The sequence below is a fragment of the Mustela erminea genome, chromosome 8 (assembly GCF_009829155.1).
Source record: "Mustela erminea isolate mMusErm1 chromosome 8, mMusErm1.Pri, whole genome shotgun sequence".
In the NCBI taxonomy this organism is placed as follows: Eukaryota; Metazoa; Chordata; class Mammalia; order Carnivora; family Mustelidae; genus Mustela; species Mustela erminea.
In genome coordinates this window covers 36,049,753-36,076,825 of record NC_045621.1, presented here as the reverse complement: position 1 = coordinate 36,076,825, position 27,073 = coordinate 36,049,753, and the positions used below count along the sequence as shown (strand labels likewise).

General features: G+C 45.0%; 1 pseudogene; it reads left to right on the top strand.

The window, feature by feature from the left end:
• Positions 1-1,622: 1,622 nt before the first annotated feature.
• On the top strand, positions 1,623-19,345 carry LOC116597395 (annotated as a pseudogene).
• The last annotated feature ends 7,728 nt before the right edge of the window (positions 19,346-27,073 follow it).

Here is a 27,073-nt window from a genome sequence, read left to right as displayed (position 1 = left end):
ATCTCCAAATACCATCACACTGGGCATTAGGGTTTCTACCCATGAATGGTGTTGAGGGAGGACATTATTCAGTCCATAACAATCACCTTTGGTATCTTGCCCATTTTGTGATTGCAGACATGGTCCTCCAGTAGTGGGTTTTGTATTATGGTTTTATCACTCACACATATACTTCGGGTTTCCACTTGCTGTTGTATTAGGTCCTCATTGTCTTTCCCAGGGTTGCTGACACAGCTTCAGCTCGCTCCACGAACCAGTTAACTCTGTATGTCGTAGTTAAAAAACCCCTCTCAAAAACCACCAGCAACATCCACGTGCTTTAAGCAAATTACCTAACCTCTCTTTCTGTGCAGTGGGTGTAGTAATATGCCTTCCATCAAAACATTTAAGTTCTTAGAAGAACGCTGGCTTAGAAGAACGGCAATGTGAATGCCGGCCACTGCTCTCACTATAAATTGTGTACCTGGTCTTGTGATTGCTTATTTCCAACTATGCCCAGACTCCGTATTTCGCTTACACTCATGGCTTGCAACCTCCAACATACGTCTTGAACTTTCCCATTCCTTGCTTTTGGGCCTTCTCCTTGAAATATCCTGCCTCAATCATCTCCACCTGTCAAAATTTTACTACTTCTTTAAAACACACCCCCAAATGTCATGTATGTCTTGTAACTATTCCAGTCCATTACCCTCAATCCCCGCCCAACCATGTGGACTCGCCCCTGCCACAACACACCACATCCCCGCCTTTAGACATGTTCATTATCCTGCCTTGCGTTCGTGGTTATTTGTGTATGACTAGATTATAATAACACAAGGCATAATTATTTTGTGTATTGACAGCTCCAACCCACGGAGGAACATAATTAATGTTAGCTTAATGAAAATAACTCTAAGACTAAAACAATAACAACTGTTCCAAGTTTATTTTTGTACTTTATTAAGAGATTTTTCAGGAGAGTATCTGGAAAGCTTCTGTGGCCACAGAAGAGACAGAACATTTATGGTAAATACAAAAAGACTTAATGTCTAGATAGGAAAAAAACATAAAGAAGAGAACACAGTAGAAGTTATGGTTGCTGAGCTCAGTAATCAAGAGGTTCTCTCTCTTGTTTCTTGGATGACATTGTATACAAGGTCTACATGATGATTTTTTAAATGGCAAAACTTACTTAAATTCTGAGTGAGAACCCAGGGGGGAGGTGTCATAAAACCAAGGGAGATAGTGGAGGCAGACTGATGGGAGGGAGGAAGCCTTAGTGATGGGAGCAAGCGGAGGCCCCAGCCTCACCTGCACACCGGCCGCCTAGCAGCAGCATTGCTTCTTGCAACAGCACTTCTGCTGGCAACAGCACTTCTGCTGGCAACAGCCCTTTCCACAGCCACAGCCACAGGAGCCGCAGCCACACGAGCCACAGCCACAGGAGCTGCAGCCACAGGAGCGGCGGCAGCAGCAGACCACAGGGACAGTGCAGCAGCACCCACAGCAGCCGGTGCAGCAGGGACAGCAGTTGACCCGGTAGCATCTGCAAGTGGTACAGCTGCCACCGCAGCCACCGCAGCCACCACAGCCACCGCAGCCACCACCGCAGCCACCACAGCCACCGCAGCCACTGCTGCAGCCACCGCAGCCACCACAACTTCCACAGCCACAGCACCCCATGGTGTCAGGAGAGTAAGGACTCAGGAGAGGTGAGGAGGGAGACTCAGGAGGTGAGGAAGGTCTGATGCCGCCTTCTGCTGGGGGAGCCCCTTATATACTGGCACCCCCCCTTATTTTTCAGCCCAGTTTCCATGGAAGAATCTCACAAGACCTTTCCTTTACTTCCTTCTTGAACACCCTTGCCATGGTAACACTGCTATTTTTAGCACAGCAGCAGGCTTAGTAAACTCTGAGTTTTCTGTTATGAATGAAATCATTGTGTGTCGCATCGTCTGCGGATGGAATGTAGAAAAATGATGGCTAAAGTGGAGGAAAAATTGTAGTTCCAGGGTCCTGACAAGGATGCTTGGGTCTCGGACAGGAGCCATCAGGGAACTCTCCCGGGGTTCCCGTGCCCACGGCAGGGCTTTCCCACGATGCAGGGCAACCAACATGGAGAGCCAGAAGCATCCTGACAGCCTTCCGCTGGACCAGCGGCAGATCATGAAAGGCATTCGAAGTCTTCCTTCTCTGGCTTTCAAAAGGTAAGTTTATAAAAGAGGTGTCCGTTGTAAATCCAGGGACAGGAGCATTCTCGGGGGAGTGCAGACCCTCCAGAGCTGGGTTATGTCCCCTCCAGAGCTGCAGCATAAGCCGGAGATAGACTGGGGTGGAGGGGTGGCTTCCTGTCTGGTAGGTCGTCCGGAGTGGAGGAGGTGGGTTCTCACAACAATCCAGCAAGAACAGCCCTTCTGGAGGCCTGGTCCCAGCCGCAGGCTCTCCAAGGATGCAGAGGCAGCCACGAGGAGAGCGATCACTGCATATAAACATTCTCCTCAAGGCACCTGGGTGGCTCAGTGGGTTAAAGCCTCTGCCTTCAGCTCAGATCATGATCTCAGGGTCCTGGGATCGAGCCCCAAGTCATGCTCTCTGCTCAGCAGGGAGCCTGCTTCCTCCTCTCTCTCTGCCTGCCTCTTTGCCTACATGTGATCTGTCTGTCAAATAAATAAATAAGAATCTTTAAAAAAAAAAAAAATTCTCCTGGCCTTGGTTGGTCTGAAACGGGGTCCTGGCCACCAGTCTTCAGCCTGAGAGAGGCACGAAAGAAAGCGAGCCACCCCCACAAAACCTTTCTTATGTTTTGTTCCCTCAGTCATTTAACAAACAGCAGCAGAAACTTCACTCTTAGCCGACAACTTCGGAGCAGGCTGCCCACAATTACATCTTTAGCGCCTGAGATCATACAATGTTTTAAGAAAACGTTAATGAGCAATCGATTCTTGTGAAGGAAGAGTCTCAGGGAGCCAGGAAACGCCTATCCAGGTTTTAAGGGGAGACAATACATTTAGGGGTGCCTACTTTTTCTCTTTTCAATCCAGTTTTCACTTATCCTTTCAGAACGTTTTTTGTAACAGAGAGGTGTGTGGTGAAACCCAGCAGAGAGAAACACAGTGTGTGTGTGTGTTTCCTTCCTTAAACCCATGATGACTAAGAAGTATATACAGAAACATGGGATTTTACCTGACTCTAGACTCAGAACCCCATGGCTATAAAAATGTAAGGATTGTTCTTAAATATTTCAGGCACTTACTTAGCTCAACAGCTGTCCACTGACTACTTACAGGGACCAAGGCACTGGGGGAGGCCCTGGGGCAAAAAATACATACACGTGTACATCCTCATGGGCATACATACACCTCTTAGAAGTATGTTCTAATCCAAATATAGATTTAAGAGACCAGTTAAGGTTAAAATTAGCAAGGTTGAGGGACCGAGACTTCAACAAGGAAGGGAGTAAAAGCCCCGTGAGACCTTTCCTGGAAAGACAGGTGCACAACAAGGCGCTGGCTCGGCCTATAGACTTGGTACCTGAAGGGCTCCCCCAGCAGAAAGCAGCATCAGACCGCTCTCACCTCCTCAGTCTTCCTCCTTTCTACTCCTGAGTCCTCTCTCCTGACACCATGGGGTGCTGTGGCTGCAGAGGTGGTGGTAGCTGTTGTGGCTGCCATGGTGGCTGTGGCGGTGGCTATGGTGGCGGCGGCAGTGGCTGTGGTGGCAGCTGCAGTAACCCTGCGGTCTGCTGCTGCCGCCGCTCCTGAAGCTGCAGCTCCTGTGGCTGTGGCTCCTGTGGCTCCTGTGGCTCCTGGGGTTGCGGCTCCCATGGCTGCAGCGGTGGGAAGGGCTGTTGCCAGCAGAAGAGCTGCTCTAAGAAGCAGTGCTGCTGCTAGGCGGGTGGTGTGCAGGTGTTGCTGGGGCGTCTACTTGCTCCCATCGCTAGGGCTCCCCTCCATCCCATCTGTCTGCTCCCGCTGTCTCCCTGTCACCAGAATGTCCTGGAATTTTCTCTTCGGTTAAGTATCTCACACTCAAGAGTGTCGGTGAGTCTTCACTTTCTAGAAGCACTAGCATGAAGGTCTCATATAAGGACAACCATGGGAGAAAGATGGAGAACATCTTGATCATTCATCTATAGCGCTGGTGGCTGTGGCGCTTGGCAGATGCTGGCAGTTTGGCTGACCCTGGGAGACGCAGGCCTGGCACCTGCCCCAAGCAATAGTCATGGGGGGCACACTCCCTCAGCCTGTCCAGGTCTGCTGCTCACCGGCTACTTGCCCTGCTGTGAGAGATTTACCGCCTGGGGCCCTGTGTTGGGACCTTGCTTGCGCGTCTTCTCTTTTTGCTTTGAGTGACTCATGATTTCACACCTCAGAAGAATCTAAACCAAAAGGAATCATTAAACCAAAAGATGTGAGCCCTTCCCAACACCAGAAGAGCCTCCCACAGCAGCCCTGAGGTCAGACCAGTAGGATCATTTTACTCTGAGTTCATGGCTGTTCATCAGGGTCTGCCTTTCTCATCTCTAAGTACAATGGATTCCTGATTTCTCAGCTGCTGCTTTGTATTTCTAGTTATAGTACTAATAATCTCTAATTAACTCTACTCGGTCATCCTTAAAACATTGACTCCCAAAAGCTTCTCATTTGGTGGTCACCTCTCAGGGAGGATGAACAGGTGGTGTTGAGCCGGGAAGAAAGGGCTCCACTGGGGTTGCCCGCATTTATTGTGAATGCCAACTACTTCTATAAATTTAAGCAACATTATATTTTTCATTATTTTATCTGTTTCAAATCTATACTATAACCTGAAATATTTTAATTTTTTTCAAGAAGGTCTTAAGTAAACTGACAGTAATAGTGAAGCATACACACAGAGCTTGATAAAATCTACCTCAGGCATCAGGATGTCTATTGTGGCCATCCATGCGTATCTTTCCAAGGCAAAATAATTTCGTGAAAATACAGATTTTTTGTATACAATTTAAATTTGACTTGGGAATGGCATTCTTTTGACAGTGGATTTCCTCAGTTGAATTTAAAATTTGGGTTTAGCCACCAAAGATTAATTCCCACAAGTTTTTAGCCAACTCAGGTCTGCTTACAACCTAAATATTCCCTTACGGGAAATCATAATACTGCTCCTCAGTTAGAAGTTTATTTTCACATGAAATGCACACAAATCAGCTTTTGGAGCTATGAAGCTTTGAGGAAAACTCTGCCATCCCATTTCCCAAAGGGGTTTCCCATAGAGGATTTCGTACACACCACCACAATCGGCTTGTGTGAAATAAGCATGGACAGGGATAATGAGGAAGTTTGGCCTTCAAAATCTCTTGAAGAGTTTTTGTTTTTTTTTTCCCCAGTCCCCACTAGCTATCTTTGAAAAATGAATAGCAATCTGTTGGCATGGGCATGGAAAAACTGTCCCTTTTCTACAATATTGGTGAGAATGCTAAGTGGTACTCTTTCTCAGGATGGCAATTTAGCAATCTGTACATTTTTTTTTTAAAGCACATGCCTTTCTTTCAACACAGAAATTTCATATCTTGGGCAAAGACATATATAATTGTCAAGGTTATTCTCTGTGGTGTAGTTAAAGACCAGGAAAAAAACCTAAATGTCTGCCATTGAGGTCACATTAAATGTTATAGCTATACATCAGAATATTGTACAGCTGTCAAAAAGAGTGAGATTCTGGGGTAACTGAGTGGCTCAGTCAGTTAAGCATCTGCCGTTGGCTGAGGTCATAATCCCAGGGTGCTGGGATCCGGTCCCAGGTCGGGCTCCCTTGCTCAGTGGAGAGCCTGCTTCTCCGTCCCCTCCCTGCTTGAGCTCTCTCCTGCTATCTCTGTCTTAAAAAAAAAAAGAGAGAGAGAGAGAGAGTGAGATCCCATGGCGTCTGGGTAGTTAAGCATCTGCCTTCAGCTCAGGTATGATCTCCAGGTCCTGGGATCCAGACCCACATCTTCAGTCTCCGTGCTCTCTCTCTCTCTCTCACAAATGAATAAATAAAATAAAATTTAAAAAAAGAGGGGTGAGATTCTTGTGAACTTAGAAGGACTTAGAAGGGGTGATTTGAGAGCTCAACAAGATCATTTATGTGACTAAAAACTTACCCAAAATATTATAACATGCAGTCAAGGGAAAGGTATTATCAGCAAGGTGTGCATGAGTGAGGTGGCTGGGGGGGTGGGCGAAATGGATTAGGGTGATTTTAGAAAGAAAAACCTAACTGATGGAAACCCCACAGGCTTTTGGATGGCATGAGTACCCCCAAGCATTATAGTGTTCCTGTGACATCACCTCCCCCAGAGAAGTACTAATGCTTCGGGGAATGTTCGTACCCAAAGAGAGAGGTGCTCTGAATTCTTCTGCTTCAGGGGACTCACTGTGTCTCTTCAATTACACAAATGGTTCTGGACCTGAGGCTGACAGAGTCCAGGCAAAATTGTGGCTGTGACAATGACAGTGCCTTCATTGCTGTATGGGACACAGGTGTCTCTGACTTTCCACTGACCAAAGTGTTCAATGTCTCAGACTTTGGGTTAAAAGTAAAGCAATTTGGGAAACAATCAGGAAAGTCTAATAATCAAGTTAGGTTAATCTATAGGTTTCATTAAATAATCCATCCTAAACTTGTTCTCTGCAGGTTTTCAAATTCCTATACGTCCTTAAGATGCTCTTTAGTTGGGGAATTGGACCTGCACTGTCCCTCAGATTTCTAAGGAAACACACCCAGATGAGAGGAGCTAGTCCTCAAACACATTCACGACAGAAGTGAAGATGGTTCCACTGTCCATTGGTAAGAATGCTTTACCAAACGTGGGGAGATGCCACCCAGAGACATGAAATGCTGCCCTCACTTCTTCCCCGTGTCCACCTACCATGACTTCAGACTGGGGAAACTGACCTGAAACATTCAGAGAGAAAAATGGAGGAAACAGAGTGGTAACTCCCTCCTTCCTTCAAAACATTTTTTTCTGAATTTAAAATAATGTAAACTCATTATAAACCATTTCAAAATACAGAAAATTCTTTTCTTAAGATTTTATTTATTTGTCAGAGAGAGAGATCAAGAGAGCAAGCACAAGCAGAGAGAACAGAAGGCAGAGCAGAAGCAGGAACCCTGCTGAGCGAGGAGTCTCATGTGGTACTTGATCCCAGGACTCTGGGATCAGGACCTGATCTGAAGGCAGTTGCTTAACCAACTGAGCCACCCAGGTGTCCCAAAATACAGAAAATTCTTTTTTTTTTTTTTTAAATATTTTATTTATTTGACAGACAGAGATCACACGTAGGCAGAGAGGCAGGCAGAGAGGGAGAGGAGGAAGCAGACTCCCCGCTAAGCAGAGAGCCCGATGCGGGGCTCGATCCCAGGACCCTGGGATCATGACCTGAGCCGAAGGCAGAGGCCTTAACCCACTGAGCCACCCAGGCGCCCCACCAAAATACAGAAAATTCTAAGCGTGAAAGTTAACACTGCTTGTAATAACCACTTGCACCTGTCAGATTTCCTGCCACTGCTTTCCTAGGCTTTACTTTTTTCCCCAGTATTTTTATTTTGGAGAATCACAAATCTATAGGAAAGTTCTGAGTATATCACAATAAGATACCACTCATTTAAGTTCACCAAGAAGGAACATTGCGCCAGAATTTTAGTTTTCTCTCTCCCTTTCATTTGAGAATAAGTTGCAAACATGAAACTTCACCCTTAACAAACTTGACCCCTAGCATGTATTTTCCAAAAGAGATCTTCCGTAGAACTACCACACACTTTTCACACTTAAGAAACTTAATAGTGATACATGCTACTACGTAAATACAGGCAATCTTCAGTTTCTCTATCCCAAGAATGCCTTATAATTTGTATTGACAATTTTAATAATGTCAACCTGGATCCAACCAAAGATGTATTTTAAGTTGGCTTTTATCTAGAATGGTCCTCCAACATTTTATTTTTGTCCTGGCAAGGTGTTCTTGCAAAATCACCCTCAGAATGAATTTTTTCCCTCATAATAAAATTCAGGTTAAACACATTTGCAGGAATACTACACATGTGATTTTTTTCCCCCTCAGAACATGCTATTGGAAAGCATGTGATGCCTGTTTACCCTTTAGTGGTGATGTTAAATTCAATCAGCTAATTAATATGATGTCCACCAGATTTTGTCATTGTTAAGCTATTCTTTCCCTTTTAATAACCTTGATGTTATTTTCTGTGAATTTATATAACAAAATGAAGAGTATTACAAATACATAGGTTTTATTCTGATTTTTGACTTACCACTTAATTGTATATAATTGTCCTTATATTGAATATTTGCTTTTTAGAAACTGTTTTTAATGACCACTTAATAGCCAATTTTGTGTCTAATTTCCTCATATTCACTACTAAGATACCTAAGCAATGAGACATTTAGCTAACCATATAGAAATATAAACTGGGATACCAACAGCAACAACAAAAAATTATTTTTTCCATTATTTTAAAAATCATGTAGGGGCGCCTGAGTGGCTCAGTGGGTTAAAGCCTCTGCTTTTGGCTCAGGTCATGATCCCAGGACCCTGGGATTGAGCCCCACATCGGGCTCTCTGCTCAGCGGGGAGCCTGCTTCCCTTCCTCTCTCTCTGCCTGCCTCTGCCTACTTGTGATCTCTCTCTGTCAAATAAATAAAATCTTTAAAAAAAATCGTGTAGATTTATAATTTAAAAATATGATCGAGAGGTCCCATGTATTCTTTTTTAATTTTATTTTAATTTTTTAAATTAACATATAATGTGTTATGTGTTTCAGGGGTACAGGTCTGTGAATCATCAGTCTTACATAATTCACAGCTCTCACCATAACACATACCCTTCCCAATGTCCATCACCCAGGCTGTCCCATGTACTCTTACTCTAGCTTTTGTCAATGGTACCATCATGCATAACTATAGCATAACAGTGACTTTTTTTAAAAATAAAACTTTACATCACACCAAATCTCCATAAATTCCAGATGGATCTTTTCATATTTTAATATTTACATAAAGATATTTCAATATTTATACTTTATATTGAAATATAAAAATTAAAACTACGATGTAGTATAAAAACTATGGGAGAATAGTTTTATATTCCTAGAATAGGGAAGGTCTTGCTTATTATGGCACCAGGACCAAAGCTCATAAGAAAAATATCAATATGTACAATTTATATTTAAACATCTGCCAACAACTCAATATGAACTCAACATTTCTTCACTAATAAGAAAAATGTTAACATAACTCAACATGAAGTCTCAATTTTTTTTTTAACTGGGAAAACTATATATGCTCATCTGACAGACAAAAGATAAATATATTCATATGTAAAGAGTTCTTACAAATCCATATGGAAAAAAATGTACAAAGGACAGAATCACACATTTTAAAAAAATAATAAACCAGGGCTCCTTGAAAAATGGGTGATTCCTGGTTTAGTCATGAAAGGTACAAGTTGAACCCTGAACAAGAAGCTACAAAGTGTAATGGAGTCACATTGAGGTGACAATTTGAGCATCAAAAAAAATAATAACTGCAATGTACTGAACGTATTAGATATTTTTAAATACATGAGTTCATAATAATACCAAAAAATAAAAAGTAAACCTCATAGTCATCTTTGGAAGATGACAGAAAATTAACACATTGTTTTGAAACTGGTTTTTAAAAATGGTGGGGTGGAGAATCAGGCATTTACTCTGCCTTTTGTAAGTAAAATATACCTCAGAGTAACCAAAGAGTTGAGAAGAGGATATTTGCCTCTGCAGACAGAGCCCAAGTAATGAAGAGGAAGGAAAAAGCAGTCCTAATGAGTTCATGGGTTTCCGTAGTGACTAGCCAGGGATGCCAATATCACACAGAGTGAGACAATAGAATGATGTATCTCCTGATAGAAAAATTCAATACCATCAATGAAGCAACCTTATCCAAAACTAGATACAGAATCCTAACAGGCCACTAGATCTGATTATTGGAATTCCAGAGTGTTAAATGATTCCACGGGGATGGAGTATTCCAACTCCAGAACTCAGCCGTGGAAAACTAACCCACTGTACAGCAAAGACAAATTGCAAGGACACAGAGAGGGCTGCAGGGGAAACTCGGGTTAGAATAGACAGGAAAGGCTTCAACCAGTTCTAAGGATACATGAGTCTTCTTAGAACCCTAACTAGATAACTGTTTTTATTTTTTATTTTTCTTTTTTTAAAATATTTTATTTTATTTTTTCAGTGTTCCAAGATTCATTGTTTATACACCACACCCAGTACTCCATGCAGTAGGTACCCTCCTTAATACCTACCACCAGGCTCACCCATCTCCTCACCCCCATCCCTTCCAAAACCCTCAGTTTGTTTCTCAGAGTCCATAGTCTCTCACAGTTCATCTCCCCCTCCGATTTCCCCCAATTCATTTCTCCTTTCCTTCTCCCAATGTTCTCCATGTTATTCCTTATGCTCCACAAGTAAGTGAAACCATATGATAATTGACTTTCTCTGCTTGACTTATTTCACTCAGCATAATCTCCTCCAGACCCGTCCATGTCCATGTTGATACCAAAGTTTGGGTATTCATCCTTTCTGATGGAGGCGTAATAGTCCATTGTATATGTGGACCATATCTTCTTTATCCATTCATCTGTTGAAGGTCATCTTGGCTCTCTCCACAGTTTGGTGATTGCTGCTATGAACATTGGAGTGCATATGGCCCTTCGTTTCACTACATCTCTATCTTTGGGGTAAATACCTAGTAGTGCAATTGCAGTGTCATAAGGTAGCTGTATTTTTAATTTCTTAAAAAATCTCCACACTGTTTTCCAAAGTGGCTGCACCAACTTGCATTCCCACCAATAGTGTAAGAGGGTTCCCCTTTCTCCACATGCTCTCCAACACTTGTTGTTTCTTGTCATGTTAATTTTGGCCATTCTAACTGGTGTAAGGTAACTGTTTTAAAGATAAGATATTTAGGGAAATTTAAACAAAACTAATTACTAAGAGTTATTAATTAAAAATTATTTTTAGGGACCCCTAGGTGGTTCAGTCAGTTACGTGTCCAGCTTTTAATTTTGGCTCAGGTCATGATCTCAGAGTTGTGAGATAGAGACCCTGAATCAGGCTCTGAACTGGGCATGGAGCCTGCTTGGATTCTCTCTTTCCCTCTCCCTCAGCTCCTCCCTCACCTTGGCTTGTTTTCTCTCTTTTTCTCTTTCTCTCTCTCTCTTTAAAAAAGAAGCATTCTTAACCTGGCGATTCACAGACCTGTACCCCTGGGGATAAAAATACATTACATGTTTATTTAAAATAAAAAAAAATTTTTTTTAAAAAAGAAGCATTCTTAATTGTTAGGCATGACAATGGTGTTGTGGCTATACTTTAATTCTTACAGATCTGTTTCAAAATAATTGGCTATGAATTAATTATTGTTAAAGCTAGGTCCATGGGAGTTCATGATACAAGTTTAAGGTTGGGTTTTTGTGAGTTTTTTTTACAGTGAACTTCACTAATAAACAAAACATTAGTTTTCCCATCTGCTATATTAACAAAACATTGTTTTAATCATATCTAGTGTTGGTTGCAGAGAAACCCTCAGGCACAGTGGCTGGGAATAACTGATAAACATTTTATAGAGAGCAAATTTATAACTTTTATCAGCAAAACATGGATAGTCTTTGATCTAGTCAGTCCACCTTTAAGAGTTTGCTCCAAGGAAATAATCAGAAGTGAGAAAAGATGTAAGGTATACCTAACATTTATTGAAGTCTTATTTTGTGCCAAGCACTGACTCATTTAATCTGCATAATAACCATTTGGATTCCATATTTTTTTTTGAAGATTTATTTTATTTGTTTGAGAGAGAGCTCATGCGTGCACCCTTGAGCAGAGGGGCCAGGGGAGGGTGGGAGCAGGAGACATGCAGTGATCATGGCTGACTCTGCCCCAGGCTTTGTCTGGAATTCAGTCCCTCGGGTGGTCACTGCTGCACTACCCTGGGCACTCTCTTGCTCAGCTTGTCCTGAGAGATCCCTAGGGTCCCAGATCCCACACCCAGGCACAGCTGCCCCTATTCACCAGGGAGCTCCTCCGCTGCCACCAACTGGCTCTCAGGGGTCCCCGCTCTGCTGGGCTGAGGGCAGAGTGCCCTGGGTGTCCACGGTTCTTACAACCACTGGGCCCACTCCCTTCTCTCTCCATCAGAAGGGTGGAGCAGAGTCTTCCTTTAATTCCCCATGACCTTTCAGGCCTCAGATCACAACTAATGGCAAGTCTCTGCAGGTTCAAAGATAACAGGGCGTGATTTAAACCAGGATCAGATACAAGCCAGGCTCTTCACGCGCAGGTGCCTCTTCCCACCTCCTTCCACTTTACTGCCTACCCCTCCTCTTCCTTCAGGAGGCCCGCCAGCATCTTTGCTCCCTTTGGAGTCACAAACCACAATTCAACTCCATTGAAAGAAGAAGGATTCACCTGCCCCAGGCAGGGGCTCACCCCGTGTCCTATTCTGAAATCTGTCCCGGCTGGCTCAGATGGTGGAAGGTGGGAAAAATCTGTTCCCTTCAAGGTAAATTCCACTTTATTCCCACCGTCCTGGATAGGGTCTGCCTCCTGCCCCCAGGGTCACAGCAGGACAATGACCTCAGAACTCAATTAACCAACTGCCCTACCTCCTGATGCTCGGAGTATTTAAAGTCCAAGCAACACAGGGGACGTGGCCTGGGCATATCACACCTCTGTTGGAAAGTGCGTAACTCTGTCGTACTCATTTTCCCACTCTCTCCTTCATTGGGGGGTTAAAATTGAACTGGAACATCTCTTCTAGAGACCCAAGGCTAGTGCTCCAGACCATCTGTGATGACTGGCTTGAACAAGAGGACCCACAGTCTCCCCTGCCATCCCCACCCCTGCCCCAGGCAAGTCGGTGCCTGAAGAAAAACAGGTCTACCCAAACAGCTCCAAAGCAGCACAGCAACGAAATATCGAAATATCGGCCAGGTCCTCATGCCCAGAGGCCCTCATGCCCATGACGCTCTCACTGACCCCCTCCACTCCCCCACCCCCAAAAAGAGCTTCCTCAGGGTGGAGCGGCACCCATTCCACCCCTGCCATCGTCAATTCTCAAGGTACAGTTACAGTAATCTTTCTGCAGAGAAAGTCTGGTGATCTTCTCTCTAACTTGCCCTTCTCAGGGGGCCTAGGACATCCAAGCCAGGCTGAAGTTTGCAACGACCTGGACTGACAGTTGAGATGCAATTCCTCGCCCCCACCCCCACCACCTTGCTGAACACCTGCTCCCAGCCCTCTCCTCTGCTTATAGCCCCACAGTCCACAGTGCTCTTGACCCTGACAACTGGACACCTCACTCCCTCTACACTTCCTGTTCTGTGCTCAAATGTCTCTCACCTTCACCATGACCTCATGACATCACATTTTACCATACTTTATTTTTTAAGGACCTCCATGGCACAGAAAACAATGGACTGTAACCTCTGGTTCTTAATATACTCCAAGAATAGTCTTCTTTATTTAGTTTGCCAATCATTTGGATAACAGGATAAAGCCTTGACATCAAGGTCTAAAAGGTTCCTCACCACCCCAACCCTTTCTTCTGCACCCCTACACTCAGGTTAGTCCTTACCCTAAAACCTATGCTCACCCTCTCTTTGCTTTTTTTTGGACACGGATTTATTACATCTATACACATTCCTTCCTGTGAATACACTAAAATTCATTTGTTCATCTACTCTCTGGATGAGGGGAATTTCTGTTGCTTCTAGGGTTTTGCTGTTTTGGACAGTGCTGCTCCGAACATTTTTTATCTATCTGCTAGAGCATGTGTGGGAGAATTCCTACACGCCCTAAGGGTGGAGTTGTTAAGTCTCCTGGAAATAAATGAAGAACAAAGTTTATTTATTCAGAGCTCACTACAGCAAAGGGATTCTGGTTTGCATTTTGGCAGAGGCTTTCAGGTGGAAAAGGAGAGGCTCCCAGTGTGCCCTGATGGGAGCCTGTGGCCGGAGGAAGGTGGAGGTAAGCTAACTAGCAGCAGGGCATTCTATGTGACTGGTTGAAGGGGGGCATATCTGGCTCTCTCTAGTTGGTCCTAAGTTACAAGCAGGGACAGAAATCTGGGAAGCTGCCAGTGACTGATCAGGTCCTGACCAGTTGGGGCTGATTGTTACAGGATTTATTACTTGACTTCCTGGATTGCTTGCTGGAGATAATGATCAGGTTTCTGGAAATCTGACCTGCAGGTAGAAGATGGGCTGCCTGCACAACTTGCTTAGATAAAGGCTGGGTTCCTGCCTGGTTGCTGCTGATTATAGGTGAGAGTTTTTTGTTTTGTATATGGTTCGGTCATTGACCATTCGTATGTTCAATCTTTGGTCTCTAACATACCATATGATATACTCATTTCCTTAGTGTTATTATCTCACTCCCACAACTAGGATGTTAGGTCTATGAGAATGAGACTTTTTATATGTCTTGTTCACTGATGTACTCTTAGTGCCTTGAACAGTGTCTAACACCTTGTAGTTACTCTCTATGCATTTGTAAAATCGGGAAATATGCTGTATCTATAAATATATTATGCTGCTGGTACCAATGTCTTATTTCCCTATATCCTCAGAAGTAAACATTTATCACTCAGACCTAATCTCCTTCCGCTAGTGCAGGAATGTTCCCAGCCCTGGATTATTTTCCTGTGTCCCGCCATGCCCAGGAGTGTCTGTCCGAGTTGGTGATCCCCAGTGGTACGATGAAGCAAATTCATCTATTTCGTATTATTTTCTCGTTCCTTTGATGTTCACATTAGTGTGAAAGCTGGCAAGTGGTAACAAGTAACGCCCCTTCCAGCAGGCAGTATCACCCACCATCCTCTGGGTGTCTGTGAACACAGACTTGCACCAGGCAGGAGGTACCCATTTCTGCTTGAGTCCTGTGAACCCCAGCAGGGTCTCGTGGGAAGCATCCCCAACACTGGAATTTGGTGTGTGCTTTCCCCTTGCTCCCTGCGCTGGGGTCTCCTACTGTTCTCTTCAGGGCAATGTTCTGAAGCAGTTGCTGTCCTTGAGTACTTCCCGGATGGAAGTGAGAGAGAGGACCCGAGATCTTGTGGGCTGCCTGAAACGTTGAGCTGCGCCCTTCGGCCCCTGGCTCTGTCCCTTGCTTTCCACAAGAAACAGATTAAGTAGAAAAGTCTAAAGCATCATTCACGTGAAAGGGTACTGCACTCTGAATGTGGGCTCATCAGTTACATACACTGTGTGTGGTTTCGCCTTCAAGGGACACTGAGACATGTGGTCTGAAGACAACCCATTGTGCTGTTTTAAAGATTTTATTTATGTAGAGAAAAAGAAAAGAATGAGTGGCGGGAGGGGCAGAGGGGGGAGAGAGAGAGGGAGAGAATCCTCAAGCAGACTCCCTGCTGAGCCCCACGTGGGGCTGGATCTCCTGACCCTGAGATCCTGACCTGAGCAGAAATCAAGTCAGATGCTTAACCCGCTGAGCCATCCAGGCATCCTCTCCCATGGTGACATTTTAATTTTTCAGTCCTTATAGTATATTTTGCTATGACAGAATATAGTCTAAGTGAAGAAAGTGTTTGGGTATCTCACAATATTTACTAATAGATTTATTCTCTTGTGATCACATTATATTTTGTGACCACAACCTGACAAAGACACAGTTAGCTAGTACTGGTGATGGAATAAAAATTCTCATTAATATGCAGTCAGATTTTAGGTTGTTAATAGGACCAGAGAGAAATAACTAAAACCTAAGTAAGTACACATTGCTTTAGGTATTAAATTTCCCCTGATTGTAGACACCGAGATCAAAATCTTTTAGAGACGTGGAATCCGGAGGTGGAGAGAGAGTGTTGATACAGTGTTGCCAGAACTTTTTTGCTGGCTTGCACAGGAGGATAGTTGAAGCCACCAAATTATGACCATTGTATGAAAACCTATTATTGACAGATTACTCATTACTTACTCCAAACCCATCTCGAACAAACACCAGGGGTCTTACTTTGATGGGTGTAATCACATCCTTGAGTGAGACACCGTCGAGTAAGGACAAGAGAGGAGACATTGGTGAGACTTTGAATGTCAGTTTTATGTGGTTTATTAGGAAAATCATTGTCTTAGGTTTACAGAAACAGAAACTAGCAGAGATTTGGGATATAGAAGTCATAAAAAGAGGAGGAAAGGAGTAGAAACACATATTTCAGCAGTCACATTTCAAGAAAGGATAGCATTAACAATCATCACTCTATTTTGTTGGGCTCACACTTTGGTGATGGATGGGGGATTGTGTTGGTGTTTTCCATTAGAGGCAGGATATCAGGGACCGGGTGATCTGTATTAAACTCCTTAGCCTGATAACCAGTGTCATGTCACCCTGGGTGACATTCAAATCCGGGAGGACTGTCAAGAAGAAAGAAAATCTTATTAATGAGACAGTTACCTGCAGCATCTTCCCAGAAGCCGGACAGCCGCTTAGCAGCAGCACTGCTTCTTGCAACCGCACTTCTGCTGGCAACAGCACTTCTGCTGGCAACAGCCCTTCCCACAGCCACAGCCACACGAGCCGCAGCCACATGAGCCACAGCCACAGGAACTGCAGCCACAGGTGCGGCGGCAGCAGCAGACTACGGGGGTACTGCAGCAGCCCCCGCAGCAGCCGCAGCAGCAGGGGCAGCAGGCGGAGCAGCAGCCCACGCGGTAGCACCTGCAGGTGGTGCAGCTGCCACAGCCGCCGCAGCCACCGCAGCCGCCGCAGCCGCCACAGCCGCCGCAGCCACCGCTACAGCCACCGCAGCCCCCGCAGCCACTGCTGCAGCCACCGCAGCCGCCACAACTTCCACAGCCACAGCACCCCATGGTGTCAGGAGAGTAAGGACTCAGGAGAGGTGAGGAGGGAGACTCAGGAGGTGAGGAAGGTCTGATGCCGCCTTCTGCTGGGGGAGCCCCTTATATACCAACTGTGGGGGTATGGACAGTGAGACACATGACCACTTCCCGGTGCTATTTAGTTCAGTCATCATGGGAAAAATCTCATAATCTATTAATTACTTCCCTTTTTGTGATGTTGGCTGGATTTATTAGGTTATTTGTTTATTTTTCTAAGTCAAATAAATGCCCTAAAAATTCCAGCAAGGGCTCCTGGGAGCCATGGAGAAGGGGATGCCGTCAACAGCCACGGACGTGCTAAGAAAGCCCACGCAGCACAACATCCTGGGGCTGAACCGATGGGCTGACCCGCAGGGACAATGAACATCAGGAAGGGGGCTTTTTCCGTGCCCAACCCAGAAGTCTTCTTACCAAAGACTGAGAAGTAAAAGGAGCGTCAGGCTGAATGTCCTTGCTGACTGCAGAATCAGCCTTGCTGCCCTCATCACAGATGTTTTCCAAAGAATGAAAGTCTCACTCCCTGCTACAGAGCCGTCCAGCTGGCCACCGTGTACTGCTGTGTAGTACCTTTCACCTAGGGAGGCTGCTTAGAAAGCAAAAGTAAATATTTCCAACGCCTCCTCTTTTATGATTCCTATCGCATTTAAAATACAAAAACTTTTCCCAATTACAACAAAACATGAATTTGAGTGCTTGGGATATCAAATGCAGTCTAAGAGGAAACTACCTGCAAAATGGTGTGCCCGCAATGGCACGCAGATGAGGAGAAGTACTTTAACTATGTGCATCCCTTTTTAAATTCATATTCAGGGTATATTTGAAAGCTACTGACATGACCCATTTTGTCTGTTTCCTGTGGTCTCCTAGGGGTGGCCATACACTCAGCCTTAGATCCTGTTCTAAAACACACACCAACTAATGGCACAAAATGGTCCATCAGGGAATCTCCCAGCTCAGAACATCATCTATGCCAGGGGCTGAATGCTTCTTTATTATTGAGATGTATTTTTTTTAGGTGAGTCTCGGGTGACTATATTGCTTTGAAATAATAGCTGAGAAAATTCTTTGGAAAATACTTTGGGAAGATAAAGCAGTGGTAAGTGTTCTTAACCTTGGCGGCACTGACATTTTGAACCAGACAGCTCCTTGTCGTGGGGAGTGTCCTATGTATTCTAGGGTACTGAGCAGCATTCCTGGCCTCTGACTAATCATGGCAAACTCTCTCCCAGTGATGACAACCCAAATGTCTCCAGACATGGGCAAAATAGCCCCCCACTGAGCTCCAGAGCGCTACCAAAATGTAAGGGAAATATCCCATATCCTAGCACTTGGGCAAAGGAGGCAAGTTCAGAACTAGCCCTTGAAGTCTACAAAAGGATTTTGTATGAAATTCTTCTGTCTTTTTACATTTTTGGAGAGAGCCCCCGGGACATATGATTCAGAAGGCATGAAATATGTGGGGTGGCTGGTGAGTGAGGCCAGGGAGGGGCTCACACACGCGGACTGATCCCTGCCACAATACTGACAAGAGGCCAGAGCTCAAAACATGGTTGTTGGATGGAGTCACTTGATTTGTGGTCTCATCACTTTCTTTTGTGTCAAATACCACAGGGAGGCAGGCGGTCAGTAGTAAGAAAAATCACAGGAAATGCTAGTGATGCCAACAAAATGAAATCCTAGCTCCCTTTAAAAAACGAAGTAGAGCACAGCACAAAATCAAAACAAAACAAAAAGCCACGTGAGTCTCTGCTGTTTTGCTTGTCAGCACAACCCGGCATTCTATCTTTCATCCCCACAGGAAGGGGAAAAGGGAATACAGAGAAAGGCTATGCTTGGTGAGGGAAACGGGTGGGCAACTTTGTTGAAGCAGCAGGCTTGCCTTCTGACTCCTGGTTGCACAAACATGGCTGAAGAGACAGGAAGCCAAGCAAAGGGGCCTGGGGACAAGAACTTTGTATACTGTGCTGTACCCCAGGGAGCTCAAAATGGTTTCCAAGAGACCCTGGTTGCAGAAAATAGAAAGGTAGTGATCCAAGAAATAGGTAAGAGGCCATAAAAACAGAGCTGGGAGAATGCCGTGGACAAATCTAGCATCTTGGAACCTTGGCCTGGGCTTATATCCCATGCCTCCTTCCCCCTCTGTTCCTGTTGCTAACAGGCTGGGTAAGAAGACCCCATCTTTTCCAAGATCTGCCACTGTGTCCTCCTCTGTGTCATTTTGGAAACCTTCAGTGTGATAAGATTTTTGGCCCAAATTCCTTAGCCTGATCACATCTGTCTTAGTTTGGGCTGCTCAAACACAATACCAAACACTGGGTGCCTTATAAACACTCACAGTTCTTGAGGCTGGAAACCCAAGGTCAGAATGCCCCCATGGTAGGTTTTGGTGAGAGCCCTCTCCATGGTTGCTGACTTCTCGATGTATCTCCACATCATGGAAACAGGAGGTGAGAGTTCTCTGGGGTCCCTGACTAAGGGCACTAATCCCATTCATGAGGGCTCCACCCTCATGACCTGATTCCCTCCCAAAGCGCCCCCCCCAATACCATCACAATGGGGGATAGTATTTCAGCCGATGCATTTTGGACCCACCTCCCACCAATCTATCCCTTTCTCAATTCACTTCTGTGTTCCTGATACGGGAATGAAAATATAAATAAAATATGACCCCAGACTTCAAGGAGCTCATTCCAGTCAGGAACACAAAGTATATAATCTGGCAACATGACGGCAGAAAAAAGGAGTAGAAAAAGTGGCAAGAAAGGAGTGTGCAATGCTTTGTGGGCAATGAGGACGCAGACACAACATGTTTCAGCTGAGCTTTGAGTAAGACCAGAAAACTCTCAAGAGGCCACAGGTGAGGAAAACGGGGGTGTGAGGTATCCTTCTTGAAATATAATTTTTTTTAATAACCGGTCATAGTATCTTTCTGAATATAAAAAAATCCAAGAAATTAAACTTAGTTGTGAAGGCCAAGGTCATGTGCCATTTCCTTAGGCTTTGCAGTCTGCGGTGACATTTGCAGAGGGGACTCAAGTGATCATGAGACCCGGGAGCTCCTTCAGAACTGCAGGCATTTCTGCAGAGAAGCATAGCCTCAGAAGACCACTACTCTACCCAACATACGTGAAATATGACAGGAACTAGTTATGATCCCTGCGAGTGATGCTGAATCTCAAAGTTATAGCGGAAAGGAAAAACAGAGCCTGGACATGTCAGCAGTAGGTTCTGAGAAAACACAGCAGATCTTACAATTGAAGGGACATAGTTGTCCCTTTGTTATGCTCAGCCAAGGTGAACCAGAGTCGAGTCGGGAATTCTGGCTCAGACCCCAGGTGTGACACTCAGCATGTACCTTGACCCCTCTGAACCAGTGCTAATGGCATTTACCTCCTAGGACTGCGTGGACACTAACCACGATAAGGTACATGTGATTAGTTTCTTTCTTCTACGAAAGCTAGAAATGGAAGCTACAGTGACAAAGTAAGGTTGCTACATTTATTGTGAACCTCAATATGTAATAGTCAAGATTTTACTGTGATTATTTTAGGCCTGGTGACACAAAGCTAGGCAGGGCATAAACTGTATACAGTTGACCCTTGAACAATGCAGGATTGGGGCACCAAACCCCCCCCACACAGTTTAAACTATAACCTTTGACTTCCCGAAAACTTAACTACTAATAGCCTACTGTTGACTAGAAGCCTTACTGATAACATAAAACATCGACTCACCCATTTTATATGTTATATATATTATATACTATGTTCTTACTTTAAATAAGCTAGAGAAAAAAAAATGTTGTTAAGAAAACCACAAGGCAGTGGCGTGCCTGGGTGGCTCAGATGGTTAGCCTCTGCCTTTGGCCGGGGTCACAATCCCAGGGTCTTGGGATCAAGCCCCGAGTTGGGCTCCCTGCTTGGTGGGGAGCCTGCTCCCCCTTTCTCTCTGCCTGCTGCTCTGCCTACTTGTGCGCTTTCTCTGTGTCAAATAAATAAAAATCTTTAAAGAAAAAAAGGTAAAAGAAAATCACAAGGCAGAGAAAATACATTTACACAACTGTACTGTATTTATTAAAAAAAATGCACTTGCAAGTGAAACCATGGAGTTCCAACCTAAGCTGTTCAAGTGTCCACTGCACATTTTTCAAATTAAACATGAATTATTACAATGAGAAGACATTCTGGAAAAGTTAAAACTGGAAACAGAGATTTGTAGAGAAGCAGGGACAAATAGGCAGAACACAGCTCTGTGTGATACTATAATGGTGGTCATTATACATTTGCCAAAACTCAGGGAATTTATAACACCAAAGCAAGCTGGAGAGAAAACGGTGAACTTTGGGAGATAACAACACGTCGAGTTAGGTTCCTCCATTGTGACAACTGTCCCACTTGGGCAGGACGCTGATGACTGGGGGAGACTGCATGTGGGGACAGGGAGTATATGGGAAATCTCAGAACCTTCAGATCCGTTTTGCTGTGAGCCTAAACCTGATCTAAAAAATATAGTCTACTTTACTCTGAAACTAATAATACATTCACTAATTGATTTAAATTTTAAAAAAAGATTTGTGTGTGTGTGTGTGTCCGTTTATACACACACACATAGTCTACTTTAAAAAAAAATAGATATGACTTAACCTACATGAAGGAAACTGAGACATGGAGGGACCATGGTTTTCCTGGGCCTTGGAGCCAAGTTGGCTCCCCCCACTACCCCTTGAGTGCAGAGCACAGGGAGATGGGAGCTGGTGTGGGAAACTCTTTTTGACTTATATCAGCACAAGCCCTCCAGCCCCAGAGCAGTCCCTTTCCAAGTGACCTTCCCATCTTTTGACCCATGAGTCAAGGACCAAGTGAATCTGAAAATCAATGAGAAAACTTCCGGATTTTGTAGCCTGAGAACTTTATGACAAGTGACAAGAAGCAAATGGAGGAGCTTTGCTTCTCCAAGGGGGATCCCACCTTCTCTGGCCTTCAGCAAAGACTACCTGCGAGCAGAGGAAGGTTCGCCTGTAACCCACTCGGCAAAGGGACCCCGATGCTCACAGAATGCATGAGTCTTCATCCCGGGAGACTCCTGTGCTGGTCATCCTTGCGCTTGAAGACTGCTCGATGCAAACTAGATTAAACATTCAGAAACATGTTGTTTTTTAAAAGCACAACTGGAGGAAGAAGTAAATGCTAAAACAATTCTATGAAGTCAGAGGTGCTCAATGAGGAAATGCATTCAGGGTCTTGTGAAATTCCGCCAAGGAAGCTGGTGCAAACCACAACAAGGAAGTGGCCACGTGCCCGGGGCTGGGCCCAGAAGCAGGTATATAAGGGTCCGTGAGGCACAGGGCACCAGACCTCCCTCACCTCCTGAATCTCCCTCCTCACCTCTCCTGAGTCCTCACTCTCCTGACACCATGGGGTGCTGTGGCTGTGGAAGTTGTGGCGGCTGCGGTGGCTGCAGCAGTGGCTGCGGTGGCTGCGGTGGCTGCGGCGGCTGCGGTGGCTGTGGCGGCTGCGGTGGCTGCGGCGGCTGCGGTGGCGGCTGTGGCAGCTGCACCACCTGCAGGTGCTACCGCGTGGGCTGCTGCTCCGCCTGCTGCCCCTGCTGCTGCGGCTGCTGCGGGGGCTGCTGCAGTACCCCCGTGGTCTGCTGCTGCCGCCGCACCTGTGGCTGCAGTTCCTGTGGCTGCGGCTCGTGTGGCTGCGGCTCGTGTGGCTGCGGCTGTGGAAAGGGCTGTTGCCAGCAGAAGTGCTGTTGCCAGCAGAAGTGCGGTTGCAAGAAACAATGCTGCTGCTAGGCGGCCTGTCAGCTCTGCCTCTAGCCTGAGGGATGTCTGGGGCTTTGCTCACAGCATTTGGTAAGACCTTCCTCCATCCCTCCTGCCTGCTCGCTGCTGTCCTATTACTTTGATGTCTTAGAGCTGCTCATTCTGTCCTTGTGCTCCGAGTTTTTGGGCTGATTCTTCCCCTTCAGTGTGCTAGCATGGTGACACCAATTTCTTCTCCCTGTATTTTCCAGAAGGTAACGTCCAGCAGGTAACTATTCTCTGTCATCTTTGAAATTTTGTCTCCATCTGGAAGAAAGATAAAGGAGCACTGTATATTGTCAGCCTTAGGGAGTGGGAACATGGGCACCCAGGTCAAACATCTATTTATGTTATAAGCTTGATAAAATAAACACATGATACTTAATATTTCATTTTCTTCAAAAAATTACTTATGATGAGCATTTCTATTGCACATTCATTAACTTCTTTCCATTTCTATGTCTCTGTAAAAAAAAAAAGGTAATTTTTAATAAAAAAAATTATTCACATTATTCTAATGTGTCTGTCTGTTGTATAAGATGTGTACCCTCCCATGACTGAGGTCAATGGAGGAGGAGACAAATGGTGATATTTAAAGACTTGGGGCAGGCTTCAGTTCATGGGTGATTGGTCCTATACTGTGCTATAATGGGTTTTACAATAAAGATAGAAATGGGGGTGGGGCAGGTAGAACCCCAACTTTGGGTTGTTGTGTCACTGAGGGAAATTCCTGGCTCTCTTACACATGTCTTCCCGATCTCTGTGTCTGCAGCTGACTTCTGGTAGTAAGTGTTGGGCAACCCTGCATGGAAGATCGCGTTTCACTCCATTGCTCTGTACATTTCACTCACTCATTCATTCACTCAGCAGATATGTAAGTGCTGTGTTAGGTATGAAGCCAAACACCAGGGATCTAAAGAAGAACAAGCCTTTGAAGTTGATGTCTGAGCGGGAGAGGGAGAGTCAATTACAAAACAGCATTCCATGCCAGGCTCCTTTGGTCACCCTTTCTCCACGCCTTGTCAATGATTCAAATAGATTTTTGTGTATATCACTGTACACAACTGAGCGTACAGCGGAGTACCACCATAAGAGACACTCAATTCATTTGCTGGATAAGAAGACCAAGTGAGTGGTTGACATTTTCCACGGGGCTTTTTTCCCCGTCTCCCGTTGCATTTGACACAAATGAGCACCGTCCTCCCTAATAATCCTTCATCCTCTTGCCAGTGACTCTCTCTCATCCTCCGCGTGTTTGCCCATCGTGGACACCCCATTGCGTGACACTAGTCCTCTCCTCGCATTTTCTACATCCTCATCTGATCTCTACTCTGTCTTCTTCTTCTTTTTTTTCTTTTCCATAGCACCTAACACTTTCTAACATACCATGAAATTCCGGAATGTATCATGCTGACCCCATGGTATCCCCTCTATCTCATGCCATGCACAAATGTACATTCTGCAAAGCAAAGATTTCTCACTCTTTTGTTCACTGGAAGTATCTCAAGCACCTCGAACAGCATCTGGCACATAATATATACTCAATAAGTTGCTGCTTTTCTTTTTTAAGGTTTTATTTATTTATTTATTTGAGAGGAGAGAGAGAGAGAGCATGATCGGGGTGGGTGGGGAGGGGCGGAAGGAAAGGGACAAACAGACTGCTGAGCAGAGAGCCCAGCTTGGGGCTTGATCCTATGATCCCAAGATCTTGACCTCAGCCAAAGGCAGACACTTAATTGACTGAGCCACCCAGGTGCCCATAAATAGCTTTTTTTTTTTTAAGATTTTATTTATTTATTTGACAGAGGTCACAAGTAGGCAGAGGGAAAGGCAGGGGAGAGGGAGGGAAGCAGGCTCCCTGTTGAGCAGAGAGCCCCAAGCAGGGCTCGATCCCAGGACCCTGGGATCACGACCTGAGCCGAAGGCAGAGGCTTAACCCCCTGAGCCACCCAGGCGCCCCCATAAATAGCTTCTTAATGAATAAGTGATTTTTTAAACTTTTATTTTTTATTATGAAACATGCCAAATATAAACAGAAGTGGAGAATATAGTACAACACCTTCTTAGGAACCGTCACCCAAGTCAACAATTATCAACATGACCAGTCTCTTATCATCTATGACCTCATCTATACCCCTCCCAACAGTGGATAATACATAATGAAATCCAGACCTCTTGTTACCTAATCAGCAAATACGTTTATGTTCCTTCAAGTGAATGAATTCCTCATCATCTCCCTCTGATTTAGACTATGGCCAAGGGCTATCAGAGAAATACAGAAGGAAACTCAAGGTCCAAAATGAGCTCCTCTTTTCGCAGAGAAAATTGTGACACCCTGGACCTTTAAGAAAATTCCGGTGTCCTCTGGGAAGGCCTGTCAGTCAACATACCAGGGCACTCCGTTGCACAATGAGCAGGGTACTCCCACTCCCAGCCTGATAATTTATAAATCAATTTTCTGTAAATCATAGGAAGGTGAAAATAGAAAATCCAAGCCAAAAACAGGGCAGTGACCAAAACCACGTGGGACACTTGTAACCAATTTCACTTCCAGTCAGAGTACTAGAAACCAAACAGTAAATTTTGGGGAAGGTTTTCCGTTTACCAACAGATAATGAAAAAAGATTTTGTTTTTGTTTTTTCCCCCATTTTAATCAATGAGAATTTCATAATGCTTTTTTTTTTTAAGATTTTATTTATTTATTTATTTATTTGACAGGCAGAGATCACAAGTAGGCAAAGAGGCAGGAAGAGTGAGAGGAGGAAGCAGGCTCCCTGCTGAGCAGAGAGCCCGATGAGATGACGAGGAGCTTGATCCCAAGACCCTGGGACCATGAACCTGAGCCCAAGGCAGAGGCTTTAACCCACTGAGCCACCCAGGCACCCCCATAATGCTTTTTTTTAAAACCACCTCTGCCTAACAAAAACTTTTTAATAGTTGAACTATTTGTGTTGGAAAATTCTCAAAGCATAAGAAAACTATGCCACCTCACAACCTTAAAAATAAAATAACAAAATAAAATAAAATAAAACAAAACAAAACAAAATAAAAACACAGTGACTATAAACATTAACTCTGGAGTCAGGATGCCCCAACAAAAATCCAGACTTCTCCACTCACTAGCCCCACTGCCTTCTGCCTCACTTCAGCGCAGGATGGGCATCTTAACCGTGCTTCTTACAAGTTTTGGGGGAAAGTAAATGGATTTATAGGCAAGGACATATTTATAAATAGATGCACACTGCATTCAGTTCATGATGCTTTGTTACATTGATATGTCAGGCTATTACTGTAAGTTGTTCCTTTCGGGTTCCAGTACCCGGGGTACCAGGTGAGCTTTTGTCCGCAGATCTCAGATTTCCTCCTCGGAGTTTAAAGGTTCGGGAGGCCTCTAGTTAGCATATGCAAAACGTCGGGGCGGGGCCTCGGAACTCGGTGTGTGGCAGGCTCCCGCCCCCGCCCCTACAGTCAGCGCTAAGCTTCACCCGGTGGGTCGGCCGAGGGGTCCTGTCCGGGGGCTTGTTCTCTGGGGATGTGAGCGATCTGGCGACCAGATACCCCCTCCTCTAGGTAAGACTAGATGCGGGAAGCGAATCTCTGGCAGAAACACCATCACCTCTGGGCCGCGGCACTCCTCTGTCTTCCAGTTTCCGCGGCGCGGGCGGGACGAGTACCTGCGCGGCAGTGGACAGGTTGGGACCGGCCTGGATTCCATCGCGCGCCCTGAGCGAGGTCGCGCTGAGGCTCCTGTGCTCTCCTGCCTGCCCGGTGCTGAGGCTCCCCAACTAGGTCTGCGAGAATCTCACTTTCAGCCATCTGCCAAGCCAATTAAATAAGACCACGACCCCGGGAAAGGGTCAGCATCCCCCACCGTTATACCCACGTGCACCGCTTCTAACTGAAAGGAAACTTGAGCGCAGAATTCTAGATCCCAACCCAAGAACGGAGAAAAAGGCCCCAGTGAGAAAAATGGGACTCTATTTAGAGACTCCGTTAACTGAGATTAAAGGAAAACACAACCATATCTTACAATAATATTTCTGGGAAGGATACCTAATGATTTGTCAAGTCAGGATTACCGCTATAAATGTGCAGTAGATGTGAGGATTTGGGTTACTTAAAGTTTGAAAAGAAAATGTTCTCTACAGGGCGCCTGGGTGGCTCAGTGGGTTAAGCCTCTGCCTTCGGCTCAGGTCATGATCTCAGGATCCGGGGATCGAGTCCCGCATCGGGCTCTCTGCTCAGCAGGGAGCCTGCTTCCTCCTCTCTCTCTCTGCCTGCCTCTCTGCCTACTTGTAATCTCTCTCTGTCAAATAGATAAATAAAATCTTTAAAAAAAAAAAAAAAAAGAAAATGTTC